Raw genomic sequence first — 11052 nt, forward strand, 5'->3', positions numbered from 1 at the left:
GAGGTTTTTAAGGCATTCAGGAATATTTAAGTGGGGAGAATCCTGCGGAAGAATGGGAGGGGACAAGAAGAACTTTCAGCTAACAAGGCTCCTAGGGCACCCTGGAATCAGCTGGTACAACTTGACCAGCAGAAAAAAGGGAAGAAGAGGGACAGAGATGTGTGTGCCTGAAAGATCAGGCTGTTGGATGCATGGTGCCTCACTCTTGGTTCTGGGAAGGTTCTCACTCTTGCTGGCTGGAAGAGAAGTTAGTCCGACAGAAGAGCCTACTTCACCAACTATGCCTCTGGCTGTGAAGACCATGCTGCCTCCCCCAGGGCTGCCTACAAAGGGACAGGGAACAAAATGCAGGAGCTGGGCAGGCATGCAGGGCAGCTGGGCAAGGCTGTGGTGGAGGCAGAGCCAGCTGTCTGCCTGGGCTCCTTCCTGTCTCGATTCGGCCCCACAAGGATCCAACACCTCCCACCCCAGTTCTGCCCCAAGACAGCATCACAAATAAAAATTACAGAAGAGGCACATTGGTGCATCTTCAATGCTACAGACATACATAAGGCAATTTTCCCGATATCTGAGCTCCCCAGCATGCCAATTGATTTAATTATTCATAACCACCATCAATAACTACTGATCGTCAAAGCAATGAATGAAGCTACTGGAGTTTTTGCTGAAGGAGGTGAACGGGCATGCACTGTCCCAGCCAGTCTGTTCTGAGCTGTCAGGCGCCTCTTCCCCCATTAGTCCCCGAAGCACAAAGCCCTCTCATCAGTCATTTCTGGCCTTATCTTATCGATCCTTTTAATAGCAGGCAGTAACAATTTATTAGCAATTTTCCAGAATCCCTGCCTCTTGGCTAGATGTTTTCCCACCTTGAGAGCTGAAGTCATATTTCTTCTAAATCTGGCTCTCTTCAAGGTACTCAAGGAGGCCAGGCTGAGAGAGCTGTGATGCCTATAGAGAAGGAACAATTAAATTAGGACAGTAATATTATTTTAATTTTTCTGCTAATTTTGTGGTTTCAAATGAACAACTGGGCACAGGAAGGGGATGAGGGGATCCTACAGAAACCAGATGAAAAAACAAGTTTTATTTCAATCTTCTATTGAAATCTTTCTTTCCATTTTTTGTTCCCCCTTATTGAATTTGATTTTTAAAAGTGAGGCCCCAGGAAGAAGGACCTAGGCTGCGGGTCAGGGGCTGGGTGGGGGCCGAAGCTCCTAGAAGCTTAGCACCTGTCCCTGCTCTAAGCCCCTGCACCTGTGACTCAGGCTTTTTGGTGCCTCAGTTTTACCCAGAAGAAAAAAAGAAAAAAAAAAGCCTAGGAGAAGAAGAAGCCACTTCCCTATTCCATGACCCATGAACTGATTCATGAGCCCTTCTCATCTCTAGAATGAGGAACTGCAAGGGTGACTGGAAAGGCCACCAACACCCGGCCGCCAGGCCCACCCCGGCCGCCCGACTACTGGAAGGAAGAGGAGAAATCTGGCCGCGGGGGGCGCTAGGGAGCCCCCTCTGGCTTCCAGACTGCGGGCCCAGCCACAGCCGTGGAGACCAGGCAGGGGCAGGCGCCCGGGGCTCCGCGAATGCAGCATATATCCTGCTGATGGCCTAAGGAACATACGCTATGAAAACAGCCCCACAGCAGCACGAACTCTCCAGGCTTCCGGGCCAGAGTCACAAAACCGCTGCGGTAACAGCTGCTTCCCCAGGGGGAGACTCTCGTGTCCTAAGGACACTTTCCTCGCCCCAGGAGGCTTTCTCGCCCCTACCCCTCTCTGCTACAGCGTCCCTGGGGTCCTTGGATCATCTCCTCCCAAGACAGTGGGTCCAGGGCCGACATGTGGAACAGCCACTGTGTGCTGTGCCGGCCAGTTCACCGTTCTCCCCTTTAATCTGTGCAACAATAATAAATATTATTTAGCTCAGAACAAAAAACAGAGGCATCACAGGGAATAAATGGCTTGTCCAAGACCACCCAGCTAGTGACTGCCTTCAAATGCAAGTCCATCTGCTTTATTATTTATTTTTCCAGTATCTATATTATAGTAAGCTATCGATGTCTATAGTTATATATATACATATTTATTAATTAGTAATGAACATATACTTACAATTTATTAATATAATTATGTAACTTTAATATAATTTTGTAGTTGATATGGTTTAGCTCTGTGTCCCCAACCAAATCTCTTCGCAAATTGTAATCCCCAGGTGTGGAGGGAGGGACCAGATAGGAGGTGATTGGATCGTGGGTTATTTTCCCTATGCTGTTCTCCTGATGGTGGGGGAGTTCTCACGAGACCTTGATGGCTTAAAAGTGGCAGTTTCCCCTGCTGTGTCTCTGTCCTACCGCATGTAAGACGTGCCTTGCTTTCCATTTGCCTTCTGCCAGGATTCTAAGTTTCCTGAGCCTCCCCAGCCATGCAGAACTGTGAGCCAATTAAACCTCTCTTGTTTATAAATTACCCAGTCTCAAGTAGTTCTTTATAGCAGTGTGAAAACAGACCAATACAGTAGTTAATTTTAATTTTTATTATTGTTGCTGGAGTTTTTATGTTATTTATTTTTCAAATAGGCAATAGTTCATGTGATTCAAAATTCAAAATATACCAAAAGGAATTCAATGAGAAGTCCCCTCCTCAACCTATGTCCTTCGGCTCCCCAGGTCCCTACTCAGAGGTAACCACAGTTAATTAGTTTCTTGGTTATCCTTTCAGAGATGGAAACAGAGAAAGATAAAAACAATATGCCTATATATTCTTTTTTACCTTTTTTATACAAATGCTGTGTACAATACACATCATTCTACCCCTCATTTTTCTTCCCCACTTAGTATTTTTTCACACTTAGTATTTCTTGGAGATCATTCCATTTCAGTATATAAAGAGCTGCCTAATTTCTATTTATGGCTCCATACTATGAAGATATCATATTAAATTATATTTCAATTTTGACGTAAATACTTCCCCGACTCCCTTCTTGTCTTACACATTTATTGTAAAGGTTCCATCTTCTATCTAACTGAACTTTCCATTTTGAACCTTGATCCCCAGTACTCTGACCTGTTAGTTGGCAGAGTCTCTGCCCATCCTCAGTCTGGGCCCTTCTACAAACTGGGGTCCTAACTTTCTGCAGTGATGCCTCCTCCACTGCGTGCCATGGAACTGGGTCCACCGCTGCTCTGTAGCTGTGATCGAGAAGCATTTCAGATGTTATCCCACCATGTGCAGAGCCCATGTTTTCAGCAGTCAGATGAGGTTAATGATCACATCTTATGAATTTAAGGAGAGGGCACTGGGAGAGGCTACAACTCTTGATGTCACTCTGACCCACACATTTAATAATGTTTAGTAATAGGGTTTATGGTATAATAAAATTGTAACGCTAGAAATGACTCACCTGGTTATACCCTGCAACACTGCTGTGGACAAATAGAAACACAGAGCAGTTAAGTGAGTTGCTTGGGAACACACCACTCAATAGTGAGAAAAGGGTCTATCATGACTAGAAAAATGATTATAGCATTTCCTACCCTGGTTGCTGGATATGATGCCAACAGGCAGCTGATGTGGCCTGAGAAGAATTACCAGACAGCCTTTCAAGGTAAGCTCGGGATGTTTGCAGTAATTTTACCAAGGACAACTGTGAGATATATCATTATCGACATTCAAATGCTGATAAGGACACTACAGGTTTTGAACATATGTGATAAATGTTTGAACAACTTTTTGATGAAATTAATAACCTGGTGGTTTTTTTTTTTTTTTTTTTGTGACAGAGTCTCACTCTGTCGCCCAGGCTGGAATGCAGTGGCTCAATCTCGGCTCACTGCAAGCTCTGCTTCCTGGGTTCACGCCATTCTCCTGCCTCAGCCTCCCGAGTAGCTGGGACTACAGGCGCCCGCCACCATGCTGGGCTAATTTTTTGTATTTTTAGTAGAGACAGGGTTTCACCGTGTTAGCCAGGATGGTTTTGATCTCCTGACCTCGTGATCCGCCCGCCTCGGCCTCCCAAAGTGCTGAGATTACAGGTGTGAGCCACCGCGCCCAGCCATAACATGGTGGTTCTTAATGAATGCTAACATAATGGAAACATCAGGAAAGAAGACAGGTATGTAACTCTGGTGGGTGAGCTAAAACTGCCTCTATTACATATTACATCTCTGTACTAAAACTGTCATTTTACATATTTCCGTAGGTCACCAGACTGGGAATTCCTCAAAGTCAGGGATGGTGGCTTGTTTCTTCTATAGCCCTAGTGACTAGCTTGTCACATGCAAGTTAGACAGGACACTGTATCACTGAACTCCTAGGCCTGGCGGGAGCATGGCAGGCCCACCAGGCATGGTAGACAGTGAAGCTGAAAAGAGAGGCAGGAGAGGGTCAGGTAGGTCACAAGAGTCATGGGAAGGAGTTTGAACTGAAAACTACAGCAATGGGGACCAGGTGTGCATATTAGCAAGTTGATTCTACTGAGGCCAGGTGCAGGGGCTCACATCTGTAATTCCAGCAACTTGGGAGGCTGAGGCAGGTGGATCGCTTGAGCCCAGGAGTTTGAGACCAGCTTGGGCAACTTCGCAAAACCCTATCTCTACTAAAAAAGACAAAAATTAGCTGGGCGTGGTGGCGTGTGCCTGTAATCCCAGCCACGTAGGTGGCTGAGACATGAGAATGGCTTGAATGGGAGGCAGAGATTGCAGTGAGCTGAGATCACACGACTGCACTCTAGCCTGGGCCGCAGAGAGACACGCCGTCTCAAAAAAAAAAAAAGTTGATTCTACTGAGCAGAGGAACAGAATAGAAAGTTCTGAAAAAAAATACATCTTATATGAATTTCTTATATGATAAAGCTGAAATTTCAAATTGGTGAAGAAAATATGGATTATTTAATAAATAATATTGGGCCAACTGTTGAACCATTTGGACAAAAAGCAATATTAGATCCTGCGGTAGACAGAATCATGGTCCCCCAAAGTGATCCATGTCCTAATCCCCAGAACCTGTAAACATGTTACTTTGCATAGCAAACAGATATGACTGAATTAAGGATCTTGAGATTGAGAGATTATCCTGGGTCTGGGTTCTAGGTGGGCCCAAGGTAATCACCAGGGTTCGTACAAGAGGAGGGCAGGGCCTCATATTCAGAGAAACAGAAATGGTGATGGAAGTAGAGGTTAGAGTGAGACAACTGCAGGCTTTGAAGCTCAGAAGAGGACACTAGCCAAGGAATGTGGGTGGTGTTCTAGAAGCTGCAAAAGGCAAGAACACACATTCTTCCCTAGACCTCCAGAAAGAAAAACAGCCCTGTGGACACCTTTATTTTAGCCCTGTAAGACCCATGTCAGACTTTTGACATCCAGAACTTTAAGAAAATTAATTTGTGTTGTTTTCAGCAACTGTTTTTGGCAATTTGTTACAGTATCAATAGGAAAGGAATAGAGATCCCAAGTGTCTATCAACGTATTGAATAAATAAACTGTAGTATATTTTACAATGGAATACTACTCAGCAATAAAAAGGAACAAACTATTGATAATTACAGTGCATGAAAAAAAGCCAGGTTAAAAAGAGAAAAAAGAAGACAGGTTGTTTATAGTTAGTTTATAAGTTTATGTGTAATCCTTGTTTATAGTTATCCCTAGTTTATAATCTATCAAGTATGTATTAGATAGATTAAATGTTTATATGGGATACCCCCCAAAACATAACAAACAAACAAAACTTGTGGAAAGAGGGGAATTTTATAAGTATAATTTCAAAGACAAAGAGTTATAGCATTTTTAAAAACCTCTATATTAAAAAAATCTATAAATCAAATTACAAACTAGAAAAATATTTGAATTGTATTAAATTGATAGAGAATTATCTCTGAATGGTAGAGTTAAGGATGCTTTTCTACAATGAATGTGCATCACTTTTTGTAAAGAAGGCAAATCTTAACAGAAATCCTGTTACTGTGGTAGTTGTATCAAAAATGAATTAGAGACCAGTATGGACATTTTACCAAAGAAGATACAAGGATGGCAAATAATTACACAGAAAGATGCTCTACATCATTAGTCACTGACAAATGCAAATTAAAGCTACAACAATATGGCACTACACATCTGTTAGAGTGGCTAAAATGAAAAAGACTAACCATACCAAGTGTTGGTGAGGACATGAAGCAACTGCAATTCTCACACTGCTGGAGGGACTATAAAATAGTACCACTGTTTTAGAAAACTTTGGCCATTTCTTAAAAGTTGAGCATACAGCTACTATTTGATTCAGCTGTTCTACTCCTAGGTGTTTCTCTCAAAAGAATGGAAGCATATGCCCATAAAAAGACTTATATTCAAATGTTCATGGCAAGTTTACTTTTAATAGATCCAAAGTGGAAACAACCCAAATGCCATCAACAGATTTACGAATAAAACAATTGTAGTATATTCAGACAAAAGAATACTACTCAGCAATAAAAAGGAATAAATTACTGACATATCCAACAACATGGATAAACCTCAAAATAATACCAGTGCATTAAAAAAAATTTACAAAAAAGATGCACTGTATGATTCCATTTATAAAATTCTAAAAAATGCAAACTATAGTGACAGAAAGCAGATGAGTGGTGGCTGGAGATGGGGTGGAGTGGGGAGGGGCAAGAGGAAGAGATCACCAGGAACTTCCCGGGATGATAGATATGTTCACTAGCTTGATTGTGATGATGTTTTCATGGGTGTACACATAGGTAAAAACTTAAACTTATCAAATTATACACTAAACGTGTACAGTTTGTGGTATGCCAATCATACTTTAATAAAATGGTATTTAAAAGTGGCTTGACCATGAAAAAGCATGGAGAAAACTTAAATGCATATTACTAAGAGAAAAAAGCCAATCTGAAAAGACTATATACTGTGTGATTCCAATTATATGGCATTCTTGAAAAGGCAAAACTGTGGATACAGTAAAAAGATCTGTGGTTGCCAGGGGTTAGTGAAGAGGGAGGGATGAATAGACAGAGTATAGAGGATTTTTAGGACAGTGAGAATACTCTTTATGATTCCATAATAATGGGTACATGTCCTTATGCATTTGTCCAAAGCCATAGAATGTACAATACCAAGAGAGAAGCCTAATGTAAATGACGGATGTAGGGTGATTAGTGCCAATGTAGGTTCATTGATTATAACAAATGCACTGCCACAGTGGGGGATGTTGATATTGGGGGAGGCTGTACGTGTGTGATGATGAAGGTATGTGGGAAATCGCTCTACTTTCTGCTCAACTTTTCTGTGAACCGAAAACTTCTCTAAAAAATAGTCTATTTTTAAAAGTGGCTTGAACAATTAGGATATTTATTGTCTCCCAAATCAGGGGTCTGGCGGGTAGAGAGGATCAAAGGTTGGTTCAGTGGCTAAAAGTGCTATCAAGGACACAGATGCTTCCCATCTTCTGGCTCTGTCCCCCTTCATACTATAAAAAGTGTTGCAGTTGTTGAAGTCACACATGCGGGCAAAACAGCGTCCAGTAAAAATGAACATTTTCCTTCCTATGCATCTTGTTTTAAGAGAGACGAAGGCTCTCCTATGAGCTCCCCATAGACTTCCCCTTGGGTCCCATTGGTCAGTGTTGAGTCTCATATCCATGATCTGACTGCGAGGAAGGGAGAGTGCTGCAGGGCGAGCACCCACTGGGGCCACACAGGCACTTGCAGAATTCCGTGCCTTTACTCATGCTCCTTCCCTCTCGCTTCTCTTGGCTCTCCCTTGACCCACCTTCTTTCGCTGAGAGCATTCAGGAATCCTCCTTGCATCTCCCTCAGGCCTTTCTATGTAACTTTATCTTCCCTCTGTGTAGACTTTTGTATGTGTGTATCTGTCTTAACAGCCAGACATGAGCTTCTGCAATCTCTCCTCTTTCATCAGGGGAGCCCAGGGACCTTGTACAGGGCTTGGTGCACAGCCGTGCTTGAAAAGTGGTCTTGGATGGCAGAAAAAAGCAGATGGAACTTTTCCCATCCTGGGGAGAACACAAAGGCCAAGGTGGGGAAGCAGCTTCAGTACAGAAGTGAGTGCAAAACGCTAAAAGATTTCATTATAGAAATAGCAGAAATGGTCAAGATCTATCATTGTGAAGGATATAACTGATGATCTCAGAAGAACACACCTGGAAACATCACTCTGAAATGAAAAGGAGAGTGCTTTAGGGCAGAGAAAGCACAGCTGGACTTATAGAATAGAATTCTCACATTCTTCATTCAACATGTGAAACTTATTACCTCTAGTAGGTTATTCAGGAAAGACTATAACAATTATTTTAAAAATAGAGATGTGGTCTCACTGTGTTGCCCAGGCTGGTCTCAAACTCCTGGGCTGAAGGGATCCTCTTACCTTGGCCTCACAAAGTGCTGGGATTACAGGTGTGAGTTACTACACCTGGCCATAGCAATTTTTAAGGGGTTAAAAGCTACTAAATGGACAAAGCGACAAGTCTTGTCTATGTCAGGCCATGCAGCTTCACAAAACACCCTCTCTCTATGCTGGTTTTCTAGAGGAGTTCCTGGGCTGAGTGAGTCATGTGTCTGAAGTGAGCCTAGTGTTATCTGTGCTTCTGTGACTCATCAAAACTAAAACCACCTCTGCAGGACAGAGATTCCTTGATGGCAAGAGAAAGAACAGAAGATGCTCCTAACCTTAGAGTCATACAGTAATTTCAGCAGTGACTACTCCTTGCTGGGCCCCTGAGGCAGAATCCCAGAGATGTCCTGGAAGTTCAGGCCCTGACTTCATTTGGTCAATGGCCTTGGCGTTAAAATCAGGATGATTCCTGTTTCTCAGGCCCTCTTAACCAACCATTGCTGTTCTGAGGCTATTCTTCTGAGAAGTGCAGGTGGATACTCAAAGAGTCCAGCTCACTAACTACAGACTTTCAAAGTAATTAAACAACATTTGAGCTCATCAGGTTAAAATTCCCAGCTGAGCATAGCTTTTCCATTCTCTGAGTTCTCTAGGAGTGCAGGAAAGAAATCTTGCAGCACCAGCTAAATCTCATCTGCCTATATCGCAGCCCCTCCACCTTAAGTTGCACCCATTTGTAGGGGTCTCTGAGTTTTAAACCCAATTGGCCTCTCCCTTTCTTTCTTTCTTTTTCTCTTTCTCCCTTTCTCTCTCTCTTTCTCTCTCTCTCTCTTTCTCTTTCTTTCTCTTTCTTTCTTTCTCTTTCTTTCTTTCCTTCCTTCCTTCCTTCCTTCCTTCCTTCCTTTCTTTCTTTCTTTCTTTCTTTCTTTCTTTCTTTCTTTCTTTCTTCTTTCTTCCTTCTCTTTCTTTCTTTCTTTCTTTCTTTCTTTCTTTCTTTCTTTCTTTCTTCTTTCTTCCTTCTTTTTCTTTCTTTCTTTCGTGTATCAAGCTTGCTACCTACCTCCTGGCCAAACCAGGCCTCATGGTTAAGCCCAGATTCAAATTGGGTGGGAACTACAAAGTTACAAGGCAAAGGTCATGCATACAGAGAGGTCATTAACTGGGATCTACCACTGCAGGGTGGTAAAAGAGAATGAAAACTGATATGGTGGGGAATACCTTAGCATCTACTAAGGGAGTAATCAGGAAGATATGAGATATCCTGTGAAGGCTTTCCGAAGGAAGGAGAGGAAGGGAAGACCATTTCAGTTGGAAGAAGGATACATTATGGGAATAAGTCATTTTACTGGAGATATGAACACTTATGTAACCAATTCCCAATTGATAGACATGTGGGTTGTTCTACATGTTCTCTATTACAATCAATGCTGATCTGTGTATCTAGCTATCCAGCCGGCATAGAGAGGCATATGGTAGATTTGTACACACACGTACACATACACATACACACTGCACACACATACCATGCAAATATAAGATAAATTCTTGGAATGACTAATTCTAGTAGCTTATAAATTTGTATAGGTGTTGTCAAATCAGCCTTTTTCTTTCACTCCCAAGTTGGGAATTGCTGGGGACTCTCAAAACCATGTCACTGACTCCACTTTTGGTTGTGGGAGCTGGGAGCCCCTCCATTTCCTCTTCCCAGTTCTTTCTTCTGCAGCTGCCCCCAGGTTTGTTCTCCATGATCCAGCAACTTCTGTCTCCATCCCCCTTTCTCAGAAGGCTCCATCTCCTCCTTCCCCAAGAAGGTTGCAACTGCCCTCAGCTTTCCTCCCTCCCTCCTCAGAGAGTACCAACATCTCTCTCTTATCTTTGTTCTTCTTTGTGAGGCTGATATGCTAAATTTCATCTAGTTTTCCCCAAACTCAAACCACTACCTCTCTACTGCTGCCTTCTCCCTCTCCATTTCCATCCCCAGCACTACTACAAAGGAACCCCGTCCAGTCCAGCCGGTTGGCTTGCTCCTCCCCTCCTCCCACTCCAGTTCACGCTCCAGCCCACTGAAGAGTGGTGCCCACCCCCAGGCCCCTGCCTAAATGGCTCTTCCAGAAACACCAGTGACTTCCCACTCACCAAAGTCTGGGGCCGTTTCCTCAAGATCCTGCCCACTCCCTGACCCTTCCCTCCCTTGGGGCCACCATGGCTGCTTCTGGATGACTCAATCAGACACCCACATTGCAGTCCCATCCTTCCTGTTCAAATGAAAACATCTCATTTCAACAGCTGTCTTCATCTTCAGGACTAAGTCAGCCCCTTACACAAAGGACTCATGAGGGGCATGCAGTCTGTGTGCCCAGCCTGAGCCCAAGGGTCTATTCTGATCCTTTTTTTTTTTTTAAGATAAAAGTTCTTGCAGGTATAATAGGGGTCTCCAACAAAAAATAAAGAACAATTTTGTAGAAAGGTTTTGAGACTTTCCTAACTCTCTGAAACTACACAAGCTGGTCCTTTTGACTTGGAAGCTAAATTTCTAAGATGGAAAGTCTCATGTATGAGTGGGAGGCATGAAACCAATTATTCGACCTGTCTGGGGTCATGAGTGCAGAGGCGGCTCCTACGAACCATCTGCCTCTTCAAGTGTGGATGAGAGGTGGGTATGGCGGATGCTTGTCATTTCCCAATGGCTCGAGTGGATGTGGGGAGTATGG

This window comes from Gorilla gorilla, chromosome 7 (assembly GCF_029281585.2).
Source record: "Gorilla gorilla gorilla isolate KB3781 chromosome 7, NHGRI_mGorGor1-v2.1_pri, whole genome shotgun sequence".
Classification (NCBI taxonomy): domain Eukaryota; kingdom Metazoa; phylum Chordata; class Mammalia; order Primates; family Hominidae; genus Gorilla; species Gorilla gorilla.